Source organism: Choristoneura fumiferana, chromosome Z (assembly GCF_025370935.1).
Source record: "Choristoneura fumiferana chromosome Z, NRCan_CFum_1, whole genome shotgun sequence".
Lineage (NCBI taxonomy): Eukaryota > Metazoa > Arthropoda > Insecta > Lepidoptera > Tortricidae > Choristoneura > Choristoneura fumiferana.
In genome coordinates, this window is record NC_133472.1 from 38,163,674 (window position 1) to 38,185,643 (window position 21,970).

The following is a 21,970-nucleotide window of genomic DNA, read 5'->3' on the forward strand; positions in this document are numbered from 1 at the left end:
GAACTTTCAAGTTGACAGACACGTCTATTGGCATTATTGTTTTATGACATGCAAACGATCATCAACTTTAAGGTAGACCACATATTTGGCTGATGGTACATTAATAAATCGGATGGTAAAAGAAATAAAAAAAGAAAAAGATGATAAAAAATTGAGGCATTACAGCTAATAACTGCAAGAAACATGGACGACACGACGCCGAACCCAACGCGCTAACGAGGACCGAGGACAAGTGTTCTTAATTAATTTGTCTGTTTTAATCTACCTATAATATAGGTACCATCAGCCAAATATGTGGTCTAACACCCTAAAGTTGATAATCGTTTTCATGTCATTAAACAATAATGCCAACATACGTGTCTGTCAACTTGAAAGTTCGACTTTAGCGACATATTTATTAGATAGGAACTTGTTCAAAAATAGATAGACCACATATATAGCTGATGGTACATAGCAAATTCTATACGAATCCATTCAGCCGTTAAGCTTTAACGCAAAAAGTATCAAACAAAACGCACAATCATTTGCATTTATTACTGCCTCTTGAATTACGACGGTTGATATTAATGAACTTTCAAAACAAAGGCTAATGCAAGCTATACACTGACGAGCACAAATAACGGGTAGCATTTCATGAAACTTTGTACGGGAAGTGATCCGTTATTTTTGCTCATCAGTGTGTTTTCTTAATTAATTACTTTATATACGTAGCTACAGAGAATAAGGAGGAATAAGAAGGCAACTGCATGGTCCAGTGGACAAACCACTTTCGTCACACAAATAAGAGGAAAGCGCTGTCTTCTGGAACTCTCTTTAAGGAAAATTAAACAACTGAGAAAATGAGGCTACCGTAGTGTAGCCCTGTTTTGTACCTATGAGAATAGTTACCATTTTTTAACCGACGAAAAAAACGGAGGAGGTTCTCAAGTCGACGCGTATATATATTTTATGTATGACCACGCATAACTTTTCACAGAGTAGTTCGATTTTGGTAATTATTTTTTTAATGGAAAGGGTATACCCCGACGGGTGGTCCCATTTAAATTTGGGAAAAATATTCCTACCCTAAGAGCAGGAAAACAGGGGATGATTGATTGTTCAATCACTGATTGTAATGTATGACCAGGCATAACTTTTTACAGAGTAGACCGATTTTCATAATTCTTTTTTATTAGATAGGGTATAACTTGAAGTTGGTATTATATATATTTGGAAAAAAAATACCCCAAGGGTGAGAAAAAAGTATAAAATAAAACTTTTGAACAAAAAAATTGAACCGCCGATAAAACAGAAAAGCAAATAATAATAAACCTTTTTCTCCTATTTAACTTTAATCTAGGCACTAGTATGAAGTCGGTGCCTTAGTACTAGCCATCAGGAGTGGACCTATAGTCGTCTGCCTAATGGGCTTCTATCACTCCTGATGGCTCGTGATGAGGCACCGACTTCAAACTAGTACCTAGATTAAAGTTAAATTGGAGAAAAAGGTTTATTATTTTTTGCTTTTCTGTTTTTTCGGCGGTTCAATTTTTTTGTTAAAAAGTTTTTTGTTTATAAAATTGACCCATGATTGACCCTTACCTCACCTGATGAAAAGTGCAGATGGGGACAAAGGTGGTGGTTCAGTAATAGCATCACATATAACACTGACACGTTTCGAACTCAACCAGAGCTCATCGTCAGAGCAACACAACCGGTCACCATGCTACCAGATGTTAGACTAATATTTAACTGGTAGCATCTGTCAGAGTAGTGTGGTTGGGTTTGTGTAATTTGTGTCTGTTCTTACAGTGTGGAGGTGGAGGAACTGCATAAACTCACATTTCTTGCATAAACGTAACTATCGCGGGTGAGCAAAGTAGTTGTTTCAGTTCATTGATATGGGCCTCCGCAAAGTAACACCTGATTCATTAAATTAGGTACTTCCTCTCGGTGGGGTTAAAAAGTTCGCTTTGCAGAAAGTGGCCCTTTACTTTTGCTCGTCAGTGTAAGCCGCCAAGCCCAAAGTGTCTGGCGGACAAAAAACATTGAACAAAGTTATAATTACATGTTTTCCACCAGAACAATCTACATTCGCCCCCACCAAAATAGTACAGCCATCTCTCTCCGCCGTCCTCCTCGGAGCGGGACATTAATAAATAGCTTTGAGGGGCGTCTTTTATTATTGTCATACATAAACAAGTCCCGGAATAACTCTTAGCGCCTTACTAAGAGAGCATTAACGAGAAAATTATTAACCGAACACATAATACTCCTCCCTTTAATTAGAATAGAGAATGGTTCGACAAGGGTCGGTTGGTCCTGCAAGCTATACAGCCTACTTAGTAGGATCTATTCATATATTAGAAGTAATTAATTGCTACGTGACGCTTACGTAAACCGCACGTGGCTTCGACGTAGTACTGTGCAACAACCACTATATATTGACCTCTCCAGGCAAGCAAATGTGTCTCCCGAATATCTCAACATTAAGAAGAGATACGCGCCTCGTATCCCTGATGGGTTCTTGTGGCTAAATATATTCCATCCGGGCTCTTAGGGTAAAATAAAGACCACAATTCAATTATGCATTTCACTCGCGCTTACCTATAAATAAAACGTAAGAAGGGGATAAAAGTAAATCACTTTGAAACCTTATGAAATATTGATATTGTGGCGTGCGCTTCAAGAGTGTACTACTAATCTTTGCGGATTTATTAGCTGAATATAATTAGCTAGATTTATGAATATTCAAATTTAATACCTAAAAAGAAAACTAACGCGGTTAAGTGGTATTACTTTTAAATGCCTACTATAAGGCATCTTGTACACACACGGTTTATCGCCGTGAAAATCTACGGTTAATTCGCCGCGTGTAGGCACGGTCGTCAGTGTTGTATGGATCACTATGAAAGCTTGTAGACGTGCACGGTGGCGCCACGGCAGGGCGCCGCGGTCGTGTGCGCCGTGCACGTCTACAAGCTTTCATAGTGATCCATACAACACTGACGACCGTGCCTACACGCGGCGAATTAACCGTAGATTTTCACGGCGATAAACCGTGTGTGTACAAGAGGCCTAAAAGAATATAACAACCACCGGCTGAAAACGGGCAAAAATTCGATAGACAAGAGATACGACATGTTCTGTAATACCACCGGGACCCCTGCTGAAGACTGCCAGCTCTGCACACGTTACGGATTCTCCATACCACAAACCAGTCTACTTACCCAGTTATCCAAAAATCCCTACACAAATCTAGCAGCCTGTGGCTCGGACAATATGGTTTGTAAACATCAACATTTTAGAAACCCGTTATACTTAATGTTTTTAGGGTTCCGTAGCCAAAATGGCAAAAACGGAACCCTTATAGTTTCGCCATGTCTGTCTGTCTGTCTGCCGTCCGCGGATTTGCTCAGGGACTATCAATGCTAGAAAGCTGTAATTTTGCACGAATATATATGTAAACTATGCCGACAAAATGGTATAATAAATTTTTTTTTAGAGTACCTCCCATAGACTTAAAGTGGGGGTGATTTTTATTTCTCATCCAATCTTGTAGTGTGGGGTATCGTTGGATAGGCTAAAAGGCTTTTAAAACCATGAGGGGGTTGCTAAGACAATTTTTCGATTCAGTGATTTGTTTGCAAAATATTCAACTTTAAAGTGCAAGGATCACATCATCATCATCATCATCATCAAAGTGCAAATTTTCATTAAAATAGCCCCCCCCCCCTCTTAAATCTAAACCGGTGGATGGAAATTTTTTAAGAAATTCAGGATGGTAGTAAGTATATCAAACTTACAAGGAAAACTATAGCGGTTAAGTTTTCTTGAGAATTATTAGTAGTTTAAGAATAAATACCAGCCTAAGGTATAAAATATACCTAAACTTGGAATATTCCGTACAAAATATAAAATCCTTAGAAAAATATTACTTATTTTTTTCGTAATGGCTACGTTACCATATTTCGGGCGTGTCCGACACGCTCTTGGCCGGTTTTCATTTATTTCATTCATTTTTTCAGTCTAATCACGGGATTATTCGTACCGCAGTTCGATGCTGTTAAGCAATAGTGTGTTAACCCTGATTAATTCTGCAAGACATTATTAATCCTTAGAAAAGGCTTTTTACAGTTGACATTGTATTGCCAATTGACAGTGGATTGACTCAGTATTGCCAAACAGTATCTCACGAGCGTGGGAAAAACAATTGATTACGTTCCCTCCAAGCCATGTTGTGGCGTCTCGTAATAAGACAGCTGTCAACGAGAATAAAAGTGATAAAAGCGCGCATTTTACGCGACAATATATGAAAAGGGACCATTGTTGCGAATCACCCAATTCCGGGGTGACCCTAGCTTAGATCGGATGTCGGGCAGGACTGGAGTGGCGGGAGCAAGATTTGCGAAACACCGATTTGCGTTGCTGTTGTTTTATGTACACGAATTATTAAGACGAGTATAATTTTTTGAGTTGTGAATCGTGTAGGTATTATACATACGCTCGCGTAAATTCATTGAGCACAGGCCTCCACTTAAATTGAGGTAGCTTCGATCATATTTTTTCACAAGGACTAATTGCCGATTGTGAATTTCACACACATCATTACATTGCTTCACATGTGTCCGTTTGTATTGTCGTAAGTACGATGTGTCGGCTGGTCAGTTTGGCCAATGGAAACCTGCCTCTCGCCCTTGGTTTTTAACCCATATTTTCCTTATCTCCGAAAGTACCTACACGAGTCAAACATCTAAATAAGTCAACACTCCTTTGTAACCCCTGTTGAGTGAAGTCAAAGTCAAAGTCAAAATATCTTTATTCAATTTAGGCTATAACAAGCACTTATGAATGTCAAAAAATCACCACCGGTTCGGAAAAACCTCTGTTGAGAAAGAATCCGGCAAGAAACTCAACGAGGTATATTTTTTTTTAAACAGATTTACAATATTATTAAATGATATCTATACGAGTACATCACAATTATTTAACACAACTTTATTTTTAACACAGTAGGTTCGCTATTTAAAGGGATCGCTAATGCGGATCGGAATTATTTCCAAATATCCCTGTCCATGATATAATCATTAACTTTATAATACGCCTTTGATATTAATGTCTTCTTGACAATAGACCTGAAAATACATAATAAATGATGATGATGATGAAAACCCCTCAGTTCTGAAGACGCACAAATCCCCTCATTATGTTACATACATCGTTAATGACCACGCTCAAGTTGGCCAAGTTTATGATTTTGGCGATTCGTATGCATTATGACGTGACAGCGTGACTTTATTTACACTACACTAGCGCCCGCGCCGATTTTGCCCGGGTGTAATAATGATATAAGTAGAATATCACCAAATAAAAGGCGTTGGTATTGTGACGTCCGTTTGACGTTACATCCTCTATCGCATAAAGGGGAGTGCTCCGAGGAGTTGTTCGGGTTGATCCCGGCCGCATCCTTCCTCCACCGTCCTATCGACTACACTTCCATCCTCACCATTTAGATGGTTGACAGACTGCAGTATTCCTGGACCGATATGACCTTCAAGCTTTCAAGAAAAGAGCGTACTCCTACCTTAAGGCCGGCAACGCATTTGTGACTCTTCTGGTGTTGCAGGTGTCCATGGGCGACGATAATCGCTTACCATCAGGCGACTCGTTTGCTCGTTTTCCCCCCATACCATAAAAAAGTCCTGCTTGCGACTGGCTCATTCACTCTCATCCGCTGGATGTGGAATCATGAAATTTGTCAGGTTTATTTTTAATGCAACGTCAATAAAGACCAGACGTCATTTTTGGGAATTCTCACGGGATTATTGTGAATTTGCGGAATTATAATTAAACTGCTAGATGTGCTACAAACGGGGTGAGAAGGGATTGCGGGGGAGTAGGGATAGAACTAATATTTTGTGTTTCAGACTTGCTGCTTGAAATTTCTGGCTTAGCTTGGTCTAAAAGTAGTTTAGTTATATTTTTAGACATATTACATCTCCCTTTTTTAATGGCTCCGAAGTGGTAACGTTTCGTGTGTCTGCCTATCCCATTTGGGAATACAGGCGTGATGTTTGTGTGTGTGAATATCTTCTTATTTCTAGTAATTTGTTATCGTAATTTTTATTATTTGTTCCTATCCCTTCTGATCCCACTACGGGGTGAGCTGGGATTTGCCCTTATTTTAGTGTTTATTGTTTAAACTATGAAACTAAACGACAAATAATCATTATCAAACTAAAATTCATACCACCGGACATTTTTTATCTATAAAAATCAACTTACCACACATGAGAAAATATTATTGACATTTGAACCTCAATTTTGTCCCTTTTCACTAGTTACCTATATATAAAAAGCTTTTCTCAAATATAATGAACGTAATTAGCTAACAGCATAAAAGCTGTGGCAAAGGTTCATTCATAGCGGTCGCGGGTAACGTCAAATTAATCACCTTTTGACGGGTTTAACATGACGTACTTCTGATGACTGACGAATCTTTTTTACTGGCCAGGCTCTAAAACTTATAAGGTAAATTGGTAAATTATACAGCGTTTTTTTTTAGTTTTAAATGTTAGGTTTTTTACCAAGAATATTAAGTTCATAAATTAATTAATCCTTCGTCAACACTGGTGCAGGTATTATTATTTAAATGATGGCATAACTAGTACCTGTATTGCAGTTAACTAAATGGATTATTTAACTTTTATTTTTCATTGGTGATTGTTAATTTATTTAAAGCCTCCAGTTTAGCTCTTCCAGCCCGAAACACAGGATCTCCTAGTTCGGGCTCATGAGTTGCTTACTTTTATCTATAAGGAAATTATGTATTTATTAAGTTATTTCCTAAAAACGAACTTTTTGAATAAATTATCATCATCATTGTATAGGCATACAGGCTGTATTACATTTTTTTTTTCATAATATTTCAGCAGGTTATCCATTTTAGATTCAAAGTGTAGTAGTCACGTCTTTATTGCTGTGTGAACGTTGGTTAATGTGTGGAATAAATTGACTACCACAACAAAAAAAGATACTCTTTTCATTTTAATTCTGCCAAGTTTCTTGCGGTGCATTCTTCTTGGCACTGATGGTCTTTCTGAAAGCGCTGGTAGTAACTATATAAAAAATACACGTAGGTATAATGCTATTTGCGGCCTTTTGCAAAACAAACATTTGATTTTGATTGTGCCCGATATCTGGTTTTAATTACATACATACATAATTATAACTATAGTACTACTAACATTTTGGTATTTAAAAGCCCAACAAATTTATCTAGATAAGACAATTAACCGTAAATTCAAAATAGCGAATGGATAATTTACTTATCTTCCCGGTTGTTCATTAATAGATCGATAAATACTCAACTCTGCCGATCTATCAGTTCTATAGACACATCTAAAAGTTCACCAAAAAAACTAGCAACAACACAAACTGTTAATCAACAGTTAGTCGAATGTTTAAAATACCGGCGAGCATAAAAGGAACAATTTAAGTAATTTTCTCAAACACCAGCCAGTTTAAAAAGTTTTACAACTTTGTAACACAAAAAGCTTTTGTCTTTAATTAAACGGAATTTAAGTTTTTAAAGTTTATTAACGTAGCAGAGTTTGTTTCTGTGGTACAGTCAGCGCCGATTAATCATTACGAAGTTTACGTCGGATCCAGTATACAGCGTGTAATTTTGATACTACCTCAAACTGTAACCAGACGAAGATTTAAGTGCTGAGAACCGATATCAAAACAAATTGTTAATTCAGAATTAACTACCAGAGCGTAATTAATTTTTGAAATATTTTCGAGCAGCATTGTAATGCGCACAATAATTTGATACGAGAGAGAAGCGTTCTGTGACAGCTGTCACGTCAACAAGTGCGACGTTTTGAATAAAAACGAAGTGGATTCGATTTGTAGCATTCGAACATGGCGGATGTAGACGATATCTAATTTTGGTATTTCTGCTTCTTTGGCTAGTTGAAGTATAATTTTGATAGTGTTTTATGCGGCGATTAACCGTAACAGTGAACAGTGATCACGAAGATGAAGTTGCAAAAACTACAATCACCGTACAACGTAAGGAAGAAGAATATATTTATCTTTAATTTAACTGATATTGGCCCAAGCCTTAAGGCCACCATTGAGGGGAATAATAATAATAATATATTGCGTGCTAATTAATTTTGTAAGGAAAATAATAAGTCTAAATTTTTTACTAAAACATAATAAAATGTGATTATTAGGGCCATCACTAACTGCCCTTAAAGGTAGGTATTATCAAAAAAACACGCTGTATAATGGACGGAACGGTAAGTACGTAAATACAGGAGATATAAATGCGTGCATAGTCAGGCCAAAAACATGTCAACCAATAACCACAATGGCGTGGGATACAGTTTTTGGAATCCGTACCAGAAGGACCCTATTAATGAAAACGTCCGTCTGTCCGTCACCGGGCTATATTTTTATTATTAATTTTATATATACAATTAAAAATTAAGGGGTTGGCTGTTTTTCTGTTTCGTTTTCATTTGAAGTTTTATTTTTAATTGCCCTGTGAAAATGGTAGCTTAAAAGTGTTATAAATATAATTTATATATTTGGAATCGGGTAAGTAATAGCTTTCATTAGATACCCAAAACACCCATGATATTGCAACAAGTAAAAAAACCCCTATTTTTTACGGACGCCATTTTTAAATATTAAAGTTACTTAAGCCTACCTAGTTTTGTCGAATATAATGATACCTATAGTATGTTGAAAACTGTCCAGTGTTCCAGACATTTGGGCTACGTTTGCACTTAATACAATATGCATATGCTCGAAAAGCATAGCTCTCCTTCGGGCAGTCGGGTAAAAAGTGTTTTTGTTAGTTGTCTTTAAATCTCACATCACAAGCCGAATTACAGCCACTTCTAGTGATCAAATTGAATTACAATTAAAATGTAGACAGGAAAACAATGCAGGTAAATAAATAAAATAAATAAATATCACGGGACAATTCACAATAATTGGCCCTGTCTCAAAGTAAGCTTAGCAAAGCTTTTGCTATGGGTACTAAGCAACGGATAAATATAATTATATAGATAGATACATACTTAAATACATATTAAGCACCCAAGACCCAAGAACAAACATTCGTATTTTTCATACAAATATCTGCCCCGACACGGGAATCGAACCCGGGACCTCAACCTTCGTAGTCAGGTTCTCTAACGACTAGGCCATCTGGTAGAGTCAACAAATAGAACGGTCGGCAAAAAAGCCCGTGTTAAATATAAAAAATTAAAGATTTTACTTACTATAATACGCTATGACATCTCAAATAAAATAACTCTTTACTAAGTATTTCACTTACACGTTGACGTTTGATCTATTTATATCGTACTAGCTTTTGCCCGCGGCTCCGCCCGCGTGGTATTCGGTTATCGCGCGCTGTTCCCTTGGGAACTGTGCATTTTTCCGGGATAAAAAGTAACCTATGTCACTCTCGGGCCCATTAACTATCTCTATGCCAAAAATCACGTTGATCCGTCGCTCCGTTACGGCGTGAAAGACGGACAAACATACACACAAACACACTTTCGCATTTATAATATTAGTATGGATTAAGTAAAGAATTAATGAAAATGCGCTGCCTTCGCAGTAACGTCATTTTTACGATGTAATCTAGAAGCAGATTTTGCCGATGAGTAATTTAATTTGCCGCCGAAAGTACCTTTCATTAGTCATAAAAATAAATTGGGGATTTTCAGTGAAGCCAAAAGTTAATTGGATTTTAAAATTGGTCTAGTCTAGTTTAGAATATAATAGGAATGAAGCGAAAGTGCGCTCCCAAGATAACTAAGCGTTGAAAATACCTTTTTTTTTAAGGTTTGAGGTTTAAGTTACTTAACAGAGTTGTAAACTACTACTTATTCCTATTTTAGGTTATAAGTACCTAATTAATTTAAAGATATCTTTAGGCTGTTTTTTTTTCATTACTTTTTATTATCTCACGATTCCCACGGGATCGGGTGTATACGCATGTAAAATCTCAAAATCTCAACCGGTAGGTCTAGAAATATTAAAATTTGCTCGGGTGTAAGTAGGTATGTACATAAATCTTCTTCTTCGTCGTTTCACTCTTGACAGAGTGGTTGTTGTCATCATTTTCTAGGTGCTGGTAGCAAGCTTAACAATACGCCTCCATTCCTCCCTGACAGCCGCCTTCCTTATGCTTGCGTGTAGTGGTCCTTCTATTGCTGCTTTGACCTGGTCTGTCCATCTCATAGGCGATCTACCTCGTGGCCTAGTGCCTTCGACTTTCCCCTGGATCAGAAGTCGCTCCATAGCTGCGTCTCCTTTACGACATATGTGTCCGAAAAAATTAAGGATGCGAGACTGCACTATGGACGATAGACGCTGTTTAATGTGTACATAAATACCGCGGCGTAATTTTTGTTAAATTAGGAAACCCTGGAATTACAACTCTACTGCCAGACCTAAGTATCCTACTATGTGGTATTAAAAATGTGAAATTTTGTGAAGATGTTTGGATGTTTGTTACTCAAGTACGCAATTTAATAACAGCCGAGCGGATTTACGTGAAACTTGGCGTACAGATAGACAAAGATCTGCATTGAGACATAAGATACTTACTTGACATTCCGGTAATGCTTTCCCGTGGGATAATATTTTAAATTTAAACAATAACAGACAATAACAATAACAAGAACGTGTATACCGTACCCCGGCTCTCAAGTTGACGACCTGAGGCCGTATTGCCTAACGTTTCTGTCTGACGCTCGCGGTCGCAATCAAATGACAGATTTCGCATACAAAAACTGTCATTTGATTGCGATCACGAGTGCCAGAAGCTTTACGCAATAGGCCATTAGGCAATTGATGGCGTTGTGCTAGCGAACGTTGTCCTTTCAAATTGTTACCGTAATCTTTTTTAAAGCCAAACTCTTTATTTAGCATTGCCATGGTGACACGAATCGTGTAAGAAAACGGTTATCGTTGTATATTTCAACAACATATTATACAACATTTGAGTTAAGACGGCATTTCAATTTCAAATGCAGGCGAAGCCGCGGGTTAAGGCTAGTATGTAAATATAAACAAAGGGAACACTCGGGCGCACAGCATAAAGGTCTATTACATTACATATATTACCGGAGCAGCCAGGAATTCCTTCATTCCCATTGTCAAGTCAAACTTAATTATAATTTGTGTACTCTTACCTACGAATCCTTTTGGTCCCGAGACAACAATTAACATAATTTTAGTAGAGGTTCATTTTCAACCGTAAAATTATTGCTACCTACGTGTTAAGACGTGGGCTAAATTACCGGGTTTTTGGTTCCCTTTCTGTGCCATTGAAGTACAGCGCCTATATTTTTGTATAAGTAATAAATAAATAACAATAAAGCAAAATGATCAGATCAGGTCAGTATGCAAAGATTTAGCAATCAGAAATAGTACATTGTGTCTTAAGGGCGGTAAATAAGGAATTACGAACGAGAGTCTATTAGAAGCCCGAAGTCGAAGACTGAGGGCTTTAATGAGTCGATGTTAGTAATTCTAGTACCGCCCGTGCGACATACAATGTTTTTCATCACATTTGCGAGTAAATTTTTATATTTCTAACAGAAAAACAATATAATTATTCCAAATATTGGCGATACCTTAGGCTGCGCTCTTGGCAGCGCCGCCCTCCCCCTCTCCCTCCTGCAGCAGCGCGCGCAGCAGCATCAGTACGGGCACGGACTCATTTACCGACCTTGGGCTTCATGACAGCAAAATTTGTACGCGCAATGACTCATTTACCGACCACGGGTTTCATGACAAGCACATTAAGGTCGAGGGTTTTATTTGGGGGGTTGCAACCAAGGTAGCCTGCATGTTACGACACTGTTTACGAGCAAGTGTGATGAAAAGTAACAAACGCAATCAGAAACAGAAACGCACGCACATATTTATATCAAAAGTGACTAAGTACATTGCTAGTCAAATTTTTGTCAGAGAGGCAAGCGTAAGTTACCAACTCCGGTCATAATCATAAGAGGTTTGTATATTAGTCATGGTCACGAGCTTTTCCCATTAAAACTGACTTCCCCAATGATATTTTCGGTGTTTTTTCGTGCTTCCATTCGTGGATCTTGGTAGAAGCGAATAAAAACATGTTTCAAATTTAATTAAAGTACTAAATAGTTGATAAAGTAAAATATAAAACTCTATTTAGAAAGTGACTTGATTCGTGTGTAGGTCAACATAATAAAGCGTATAGTCTACAGTGTTAAGACACGAGACGCGAATCAATTTTATAGCCTACTAGCTTATGCCCGCGACTACGTCTGCGCGGATCTAGGTTATCGCGCGGTGGCGCCCTCTACCGGAATAAAAGGTATTCTATGTTGATCCTTGGGGTTCAAACTACCTATATACCAAATTTCATCAAAATCGGTTCAGTGGTTTCGACGTGAAAGGGTAACAGACAGACAGACAGACAGACAGACAGACAGACAGAGTTACTTTCGCATTTATAATATTATATAGTAGGGATATAGCGAAACACAATTTTCCACTATAGCGTGAAAAATAATAGAATTCAATTTACTGTACATTTCTAATAAGTTTTTTTATTCGAAAGAAAAAGTTAGGGTTCATGCAGATTTTGAAAGAGAAAGACAACCTTTTGGCGCTAGCCAGGTAAAAATAACTTAATTTACCAAATTTTCAAAAGTTGTGTCCAAACCACACGGCGGCCACGCCGTACAAAATACGCGTTCTTGAATCTACATAGGCGCGACGATGTCTGCACACGCGTCAATGTGTGCGTAAGATACACAGGGCTGACTATCACAAAACCCTAATAAGTGCTACCAATAACATTTAGAGGTACTTATATGTAGGTATGGCTTAGATAGTGCAAATAAATGTAATCGTTAAAGTTACTTATTTATTTAAACCTACTTAAAATGTGTCTGTCTGTGTATTTAAGCATTATTATTTTCAATTACAATAGATATACGACTACAAACTTAAACGAATTATTCGGTAGGTAGTTATTTCATATATTAATCGCGATAATTTCAGAAATAATTATTTTTTTAGAAAAAGGAAGTAGGTAGGTAGGGTACCGTTACCATTTTGCAAAATTTTTGCTCCCGAACTTAGTACCGAGCGGCCGATATACTCGTACATCGCGTTGCGCATCCGACTGCTTTCCTGCAGTTTTCCTGCAATCTGCGCTTGAGGGGTGGGGTAACTCGAACCGGTGCGGGGCGGAGCGGTGGCCATTCTGTACGTTAGTACTATTATATATTCTGTGGTACAAACTGAAATGGGACTCTACCTTTGACTAATGAGGCGTGTTTAAATAATTCAATTTTAAAAGAAAGAAAGAAAGAAAGAAAAATGATTTATTAACGGTCCCAACAGTACCACCACCAAACACAAAAAACAATAATATATTACTATACAAGCAAAATCACAATAAATTGTATGGTGATGACACCAATTGTCACCGAAAAAGGGTCTCCACTCAGCATGATTCTCTGCAGCTCTGATTTTCTGCAGAGCCCAAATTTGAGCTAAACGACAGCTCCACTTTGTAGAAATAATAAAATATTTCACGTGACGAAGTCAATTTTGCTGATGTTATTGACGTGTATAAACCAGTACCTACATTAGTAAATTATCGGAAGCAAATGTAACGGCAAAATCGCAAATTATAACTCAAGGTAAAATTACATTCATTATGATTAAAATAGCTGTATTTATGTTTCTGCCATAAAATAGCTACCTGCCGCCTATGTAATTTGGTAATATACGTCCGAAATAGGTACGAATTTCCAAAACGAGGCAAAACAAAATAGGAGCTGCTGGCTTTACTTGCATTGTATGTAATTCAAATTATCAAACCAATCCCCAGCCAATCTGATCATAGGATGTAAAGAAAATTCGACTTTTCAACATTTCGACTTTTTGCAGTTGCTTAAGTAAAATATTGTATTACACATAAGGCAGTTTCGTTCAGCGACTTATGAACAATGTAGGCTGTGGTTGATTTTTATGTTCAAACCTTTCAGACTAGTTTCGCTCGAGAATACACAACTTCTATTCCGGCAACTTGAATTTTTACTGCCTTAATTCAAGCCCAAATTAAGTTAAAGACTAACCCAGGTCAACGATTTAATTTTTCAAATTTAGAACTTAGGGCAATTCGAGCATTTTGACCGCCTAATTTTCGTAGTCATATTTATTTATGAACTTGATCGATTATTTTTTAGACATCCTGTACTTCTTCGACACAAGCAGTTTTTAGCGTGTTATTTTAAAGTGAATTCAGAACGCTAGAAAAACCTTAGTTAAAACTGTGATCTTCATAAGAAAACTAATATTTTAAGCTTGGTAAATTTGATCACCCTGTCATTTGAAGTGTTTTGAAGCCAGCATAAATTTATAATATAAGTAATAGGTACAAGTCGGCAATCAGTAGTTTCCATGGAGTCGTGTTCCACGAGTGGCGGAAATTGCTTAACATCAGATGACTTGCGTGCTCGTTTATCTGATAGGTTATCTATAATAAGAAATGAAAAATAATTTTCACTTCTCATGCTCATAAACTTTATATTTATGCTGGATCTAGGTGACATAAAATGACTTTTTATGCTCTAGTCTAGTGCATCTTCGTCTAAGACCAAGGCAATCAGGTGTCAACAGCCACAAACAAAGTAGTTTCTAATAATTTTTAATTTATATAAAACTAAAAATAAATCAAAATAAATCAATGAAACTAAAAATGTATAGGTAGTATTAGAGCAATCCATGAAAAATAAAAGGTACATAGTAAGTGAACAATTGTTTCCACTGTTACTATTTCATTTCCTTGCCATCGAAGTGAAAAGCAGATTGTAAAACTCGAGCATTAAGCCCATTTTCCCCTCGACGTGTCTATCGAAGTGGCTATATGAACGTCTTGGGTAAAACGGCTCGTTTTATGCTCTTGTTGTACGTACAACCAACTATTATTGCTAGAAAAAGCACTACACAAAAAACAAGTATACATCTAAGCAGATGCCAATGGGCTCAGGCTTAGCATACTCGTACACACAAAAAACTTTTAGCGCTGCTTTTCAGCCTGCGCCCGTCCCACAGCGTGAAATGTAAAAAAAAACTTCGTGTTATCTCATTGCGCCGTACAAATGCCAAACTTTGAAACACCAATTTAATTTTCAATACAAACCACACTTACGTTGTTACGAGCGTCCTTACACGAAACACACAACACGGAACTTTCCCGGCAACGTTAGATACATTTTTAATTCAGTTTTTAGCACGTTAATTATTCAGGAGGGCCTTAGCTGTTTCGCGAGAGGCTCACGCGCGTTCGCGGCGGTAAAGAATAAAACACTAAGTTAACATAGTAAAAGCAAACGCAACCCTTTGTAAGTCGAAGTCTCTGTCCTTGATAAAAATTCTATCTTACTATCCATGTTGACCAGGAAATTGGTTTACCACCCTAGGGTTTAATGTAATTTGTAGCGCTTAAAACGTCAATGTCTATTTTTACTCACAAGTCAATATTACAATCAGCCATTATTGTTTTATTTCTGAAGTAGGAACTATCATTAAAATTGGTAAAGCACTTTCTTGGTCGACAATACTTCCACACACCTGCCCACCCATGACCCATGTACTTGTTTTTTCCGTATTGCTTATTATGTGTTGGTATTCAATAAATCGTTATTGTATTGTACCATCTGCCAAATAATTCGTCTACCACCCTAAAGTTGATAATGATCGTTTGCATGTCATAAAACAATAATGCCAATAGACGTGTCTGTCAACTTGAAAGTCCTACTTTAGCGACATATTCATTTGATAGGAACTTGTCTAAAAATTTATAGACCACTTATTTGGCTGATGGTACATTAAATCTAAATCCTCGCAGTCGTTTCAGAGTGAAGGAATAAAAACACATGCACGCACACCACAAACTTTCATATTTTGTGATATTTGTACAATAAATTAAAAAAAATCTTTGATGAACTATAAACAATCACTTTGCTCATTTGCGACTACACGACAGCTACTTTGTAAGAACACACACACATCACAAAACCCTATCACCACCACCACAATACGCTGATCTCCAAACTGTACACCATGCTACCAGATGTTAGACTGTAAAGTAATCTCACTTATAGTATAAATGCGAAAGTTTATAAGTCCGTTTGTTTGTTTGTTTATTACTTCATCACGTCTCAACCGCTAAACCGATTTAGATAAAATTCGGTACATAGATAGTTTGAGTCCCAGGGAACGACATAAATAGGATAGTTTGTACAGTCAACTACAAAGAGATGTATCCATGTTAATCTTACAAAACGATGTAACTTTTCGCATGCCATAATTAATTAGCCTTGGTAGGTGATATTTCTAGTAGCAACAAAACCTTACATTATTATCGACTCAATTATTATCGACTAATATATCGGTAGATAGTAAAAGAGGCTTGTTAGGAAACATTTGGAGGAAGCGTTGCGAGATACACGTTTCGATGATAATATAAGATTTTGTTGTTACTACAAATGTCACCGACCAAGGGTAATTAATTAATTAATCATGGCATGCGAAAAGTTAGCGGCTAGTGTTTCAATAAATTATTTAGAATCCTTGAGTTGCGCCAGATTCTGCGATTTGCATATAATTCAAATAAGTCACAGATAATGAGAGCTACCTTCATTTGCACTATACGACCAACCCCCGGTGTTCGCGCTGGGCGTGGCTCTACATGAATTATGCCGCGAATACGAAATAAGGGCCGAGATTAGCCCTAAAAACCTCGAAAGGTCAAACACAATAAAAAACCAAAACTATTTTTGTATGAATGAAAGGGGAAGTGGTAGATTTTTACAAATATAATGCCGGTTGGAATGCTTCGTTTGAAATTACCTAGACTTGCCTGTTAAACACATACCAAGGATAGGTGAAAAAGTTAAGTACAATAGTTTGCGAAATGTCGGTCGGAACTCGAAACAAAAGATCAGTGCTTTTTTGTTTTTTCTCATTTGAATGTTCAGGAAAACGAAGAGTACCTACTGACGAGTCCCGTGCGAAAACATTCTGGTTGTACTGTAATGAATGATCTATTGAAGAGTATTGTCCCGCTAAGTATGTGCCGGGGCACATTGGTGAACCGTGATTATTAGTTTGTGTGCCTCGGAAAAATAAGGTTATCTCATGGAGAATGATACCTACACAAATGTAAATCATTCATGGTGTCCCTCCAAAGATTTTCGTTATCCCTAGATGTATTGTGCAAGGTCCGCCAGGATTGCTACCACCATCTTGCTCGCTAATCCTGCCGTGAAGCAGCAGTGCTTGCACTGTTGTGTTTCGGCGTGGAGAGTAAGACAGCCGGTGAAATTTTGAGGTCTCTAGGTTGGCAACGCATCTGCAATACCCCTGGTGTAGCAGATGCTCATGGGCGGTGGTGACCTCTTATCATCAGGAGACCCACTTGCTCGTTTTCCATGCAGTCGAATAAAAAAAAAGAGCACAGAATTGATATCTATAGGATTTTTCATTTTTCGAAAATGGAACGTCGAATATGCAACACCACTCTATACTGACGCGTTTCGAACTCGACCAGAGATCATCTTCAGAGAATCATAACTGTCCACCATGCTACGAGATGTTAGATGTTTAGTCTAACATATAGTAATGACACAGAATAAATAATATGTAGTACAAATAGTGGTCGCGAGTGAGCAAAATAATTATTGTTTGTAAATCATTGGGTTTACTAATGTTTCGGCGAATAACGTTTGGCAACCTGTTTTATTTTGCAACTTTTCATTTTCCAACACGATGGCCCTGAAATAAATCCTGAAATATTTATAGTTTTAGAGTTTGCGAAATGAAAAGTTGCGAAATGAAACAGGTTGCCAAACGTTACGTTGCGAAAAGGCAGTACTTGAAATCATTGATATGGACCTCCGCAAAGTAACGCCTGATTTAATTAATTATTCCGGATTCGTTTCAAGATACCTACTTGTATTTTGGTTAATTATTTTTAATTTCCTCGTTTTTTAGAGATGGTTAAAAACTATTTTACTTCCTAAATCAAAGTATTTCCAAAGCCAAAATCGAAAGTGCGGCAGTAAAAGCAAGGCAAGTGCCTTTTTAGGAGCCACCCACCATCCCGCCCCCATGCAGGCAATTTAAAGATAGACCCGGCAGGGGGGATTTTGGGCCGGCCAAAAAGGTAAATATTTAATTTCGTTAATTTTGTCAGTGAACTTTTAACGGGAACACGCAAACAATCTTAAAGGTAGACGGGTCTAACGTGGAAACCATTACATAATCGCTAGGGACTTCGTTACTTGGCGATTAGTAGGTCGTAGATAGTGCCACGAGAGTTAAAGCGAATGATGACACAAAAAGAACTGATCGCACAAAAGGAGAATGAAAAAAATGAATGAGTAAATGTCAAAAATGTTGTAGCTGTGTGTGTAATCATTCACTTCAACTCTCGTGGCACTACCTACAATAAACCTTAAGTACACTAAGGGGCTGTTTCACCATCCATTGATTAGTGCTAACTGACGGTTAAATGTGATGCCGTCTCTATTTGTTTTGTTCGAATAGGGAGGACGAAATCACGTTTAACCGTCAGTTAACATTAATCAATGGATTGTGAAACAGCCCCTAAGTGTTCTACGTTTATCAAAACTAACTTAAAAAAGGTGAAAAACATTATCATTTGAAAATTTAATATCCCAAAAATGATTAAACCGACTCTAATGAAACATATACCTAAGAACCATCGCAACGAAACTCGCTTTCGTATAAAAAGACCGCATCTAAATTGGTCTAGCCGTTTGAGAGTTACGATGCCGCAGCCAGACATATATTTGCGTCAAACTTAAATTATAAAACAACCCTCATACCACCCCATTCCATATGTAATAAACTGCCTTCTTCTTTAACCGAGTCTGCTGTGGCTCTTGTATTCCGTTGCTTTTATTATACTACGGACATAAATCATAATGATTTGTACCTATATTTTTAAAACAAGTTTTGTTTTATAGTCATTAGTTACCATGCGTGTGAAACAAAACAGACAAAACAAATTCCTTTACGTTGTAAAATCTAAAAGAATGACTCCTGACTAACAAACTATTGGGAGGATGCGAAGTACTAGGTGGGGGTGATGAAATCTATCGCAGCGCTCATGGTGGCCAAAAGTAGAAATAGTTCTGGCGCTGTCATCTGTCATTCTCATATGAATCTGTCATTAACAAAGCAATTTGTATAGACTTTAACTACCTAATTTTAGTAATAGATGTTTGTGTTATGATGCGCACTTGAATTATTGAACACTGTGTTTTGTTCTTAATTCCTCTACATCTCGGACATGTCCAGCAACAATTTTCCTTATAAAACGGTTTGTGATTGAAATTTTATATTGAGTGATACTCACATAACCGGTCTTCAAAATGATACTCATTTTGATCTGAAAACGATATTCAATTTATTACTGGCGATAAAAGAACAATTATATAATTTTACTTTTATTCAAAGAAACCAATAAGATAGCTTTATCTTTTCGTTTTACAGTAAAAGCACAACTAAATATGAAGTAAACAAACCCTGACATAACGAAAATAAAACACACTTTTTTAATAAGTTTTACTTACCTCACTTAATTTTAATGACCAAAAATGAATTCACATCCTTTTGTCCACCCAAATCACGGTATCACAGTAATTTTGTAGGTATTATAAACGTTATAGGTTTGATTTTTGTCACAATGTCGCGATGCAATTTCAAAACGTCAGAGCATCAGAGCCATAAAAGTTGCGGACGCTAGGTGGCGCTGATGTCGTGCACAGAGCCAATATGATTTTTATAGAAATCTACCGTGGCACTGCACTAATATTTATTAAAATAATCAGGCAAAAATTAAACGGTTACTAAGAAAGCGGCCTCATTAAATTCCTTCCGTGTATATGCATGTAAGTGCAGTATTATCAAACTTCATCATTCATTCATCATCCCAGCCTATTATACGCCCCACTGCTGGGCACAGGCCCCCTCTCAGAATGAGAGGGCTTGGGCCGTAGTTCGCTTCGCAGTAGTAATTGCTTCGCAGGTTTGTGCAGGTTTCCTCACGATGTATTTATTTGATAAAAAACGTCACTTAGTAAATACGATGATTGATGGAAATGGCCAGTGTGCGAAAATCGTCGTGAACAGCCAATTGTCTTTTTCCGAAGACCGATGTGCAATCTTTATCGCCGGGTACTGTATGTTCGACCTTTTCATGAAAATGTTGATACATCATATCAAAATATAAAACTAGGTACGGTCAGCTAAATAAGTGGTCTATCAATTTTTAAACAATTTCCTATAAAATTAATAAGTCTTTAAAGTCGAACTTTCAAGTTGACAGCCACATTTTATCGTCATAATTGTTTTAGAACAATGCAAACGTTGATCAACGGCAGAATGGTGCAGTGTACAGTCAACTGCAAAGTTACAAAAATATGTATACACGACTTTATGCACATAGGTACATATTTTTGTAACTTTGGCCGTGTCGATATCTTTGCAGTTGACGTACCTACCACATATTTGACTGCCTACATCATGAGCGTCAATTTACCTTTCCTGGCCTGACGAATGCTGGATGGATTCCTTTTTCACAACATTAAGGGGCTGTTTCACCATCCATTGATTAGTGTTAACTGGCGGTTAGGTGTGATGCCGTCTCTATTTGTTTTGTTCAAATAGACGGAGACGGAATCACATTTAACCGTCGGTTAACGCTAATTAATGGATGGTGAAACAGCTAAGTATATTTAGATAATTATTTTGAATTATTCACTAACTATTGACTTTGATAAAATTTTAAACCAGACAGTCATTAAAAATGAATTATTCGATATTTAACTATTGATTATTTTAGTTATGAATATTACCTACACTAACCCCCTGTTTCACCATCCATTGATCAAATTTATTATTCGAATCATCATATAATCATATATATTCGAATAGATTCTTCGAATAGTTATAAAAGTAAAAGATTTTTTATTTTTAACAACTAGCTATAAATAACCATAGCAATCTGGAGCATAGCTTAGTATCGATCAACCATCTTCGATTTCAAGACTGTCTGTCTGACTGTATGATTTCAAATAAAAGAAAACCCTTTTCATATCGGTCCACCCGTTTAAGAGCTACGGTGCCACAGACAGACAGACAGACAGACACATATAGCGGTCAAACTTATAACCCCCTCTTTTTCTTAAGCGGTGTAATAGGTGAGTGATTCTAAAGCAAAAAGATTTTACTACCTACATAACCACTATTGTGGATTAGATTGATCCAAATAAAACCAACTAAGAATTAATTAATACTATAAGATCACATTATAATTAATGATCACTGCAAATTGAATATTGCGAGAATAACACGAGCTCGATTCTATAATTAATACGGCCTAATACTTAGCTTTGATCACAGCACAAAGACCGTAGTTGGATAAGGGAACCACATCTATCTGCCCTTGTGCTATTTTGACTTTTTTATATAGTTTACTCACAACTGTACACCTAACACACAAAATATTAAAATAAAAAAAATTATAACAAAAAATTTAACCGACTACAAAAAACCATGAAAATAATTTTGTACCAGTCTGAAGTCGGTTAATTTTTTTTTCACGCTTTTTGTGTACTTAAAAGATCTATGATACAATAGCTTAATGTCAACTGCTCATCACCTTTTACGAAAAATTGCTTTTTCCGATGCAAAGACGTTCATTATTGAGGAGTCCTGGTGCTTCATCACCCGTTCCATTTCACCATATGCATTACGATGAGCATAAATTGCTTATCAGTGTCAAAGTAATTGAAATTAACCCCGGGAAGTACTTGTCATTGAGTAGTCACTCCGTTGATCAAATGTGGTCTTCATCATCAGCTCC

General features: G+C 37.0%; 1 protein-coding gene across 2 annotated transcripts in view; it reads left to right on the forward strand.

Annotated features, from left to right (window-relative positions):
- Positions 1-21,970, forward strand: part of LOC141439928 (uncharacterized) — a 128,094-nt gene that overhangs the window by 74,932 nt on the left and 31,192 nt on the right. The window lies entirely within an intron of this gene.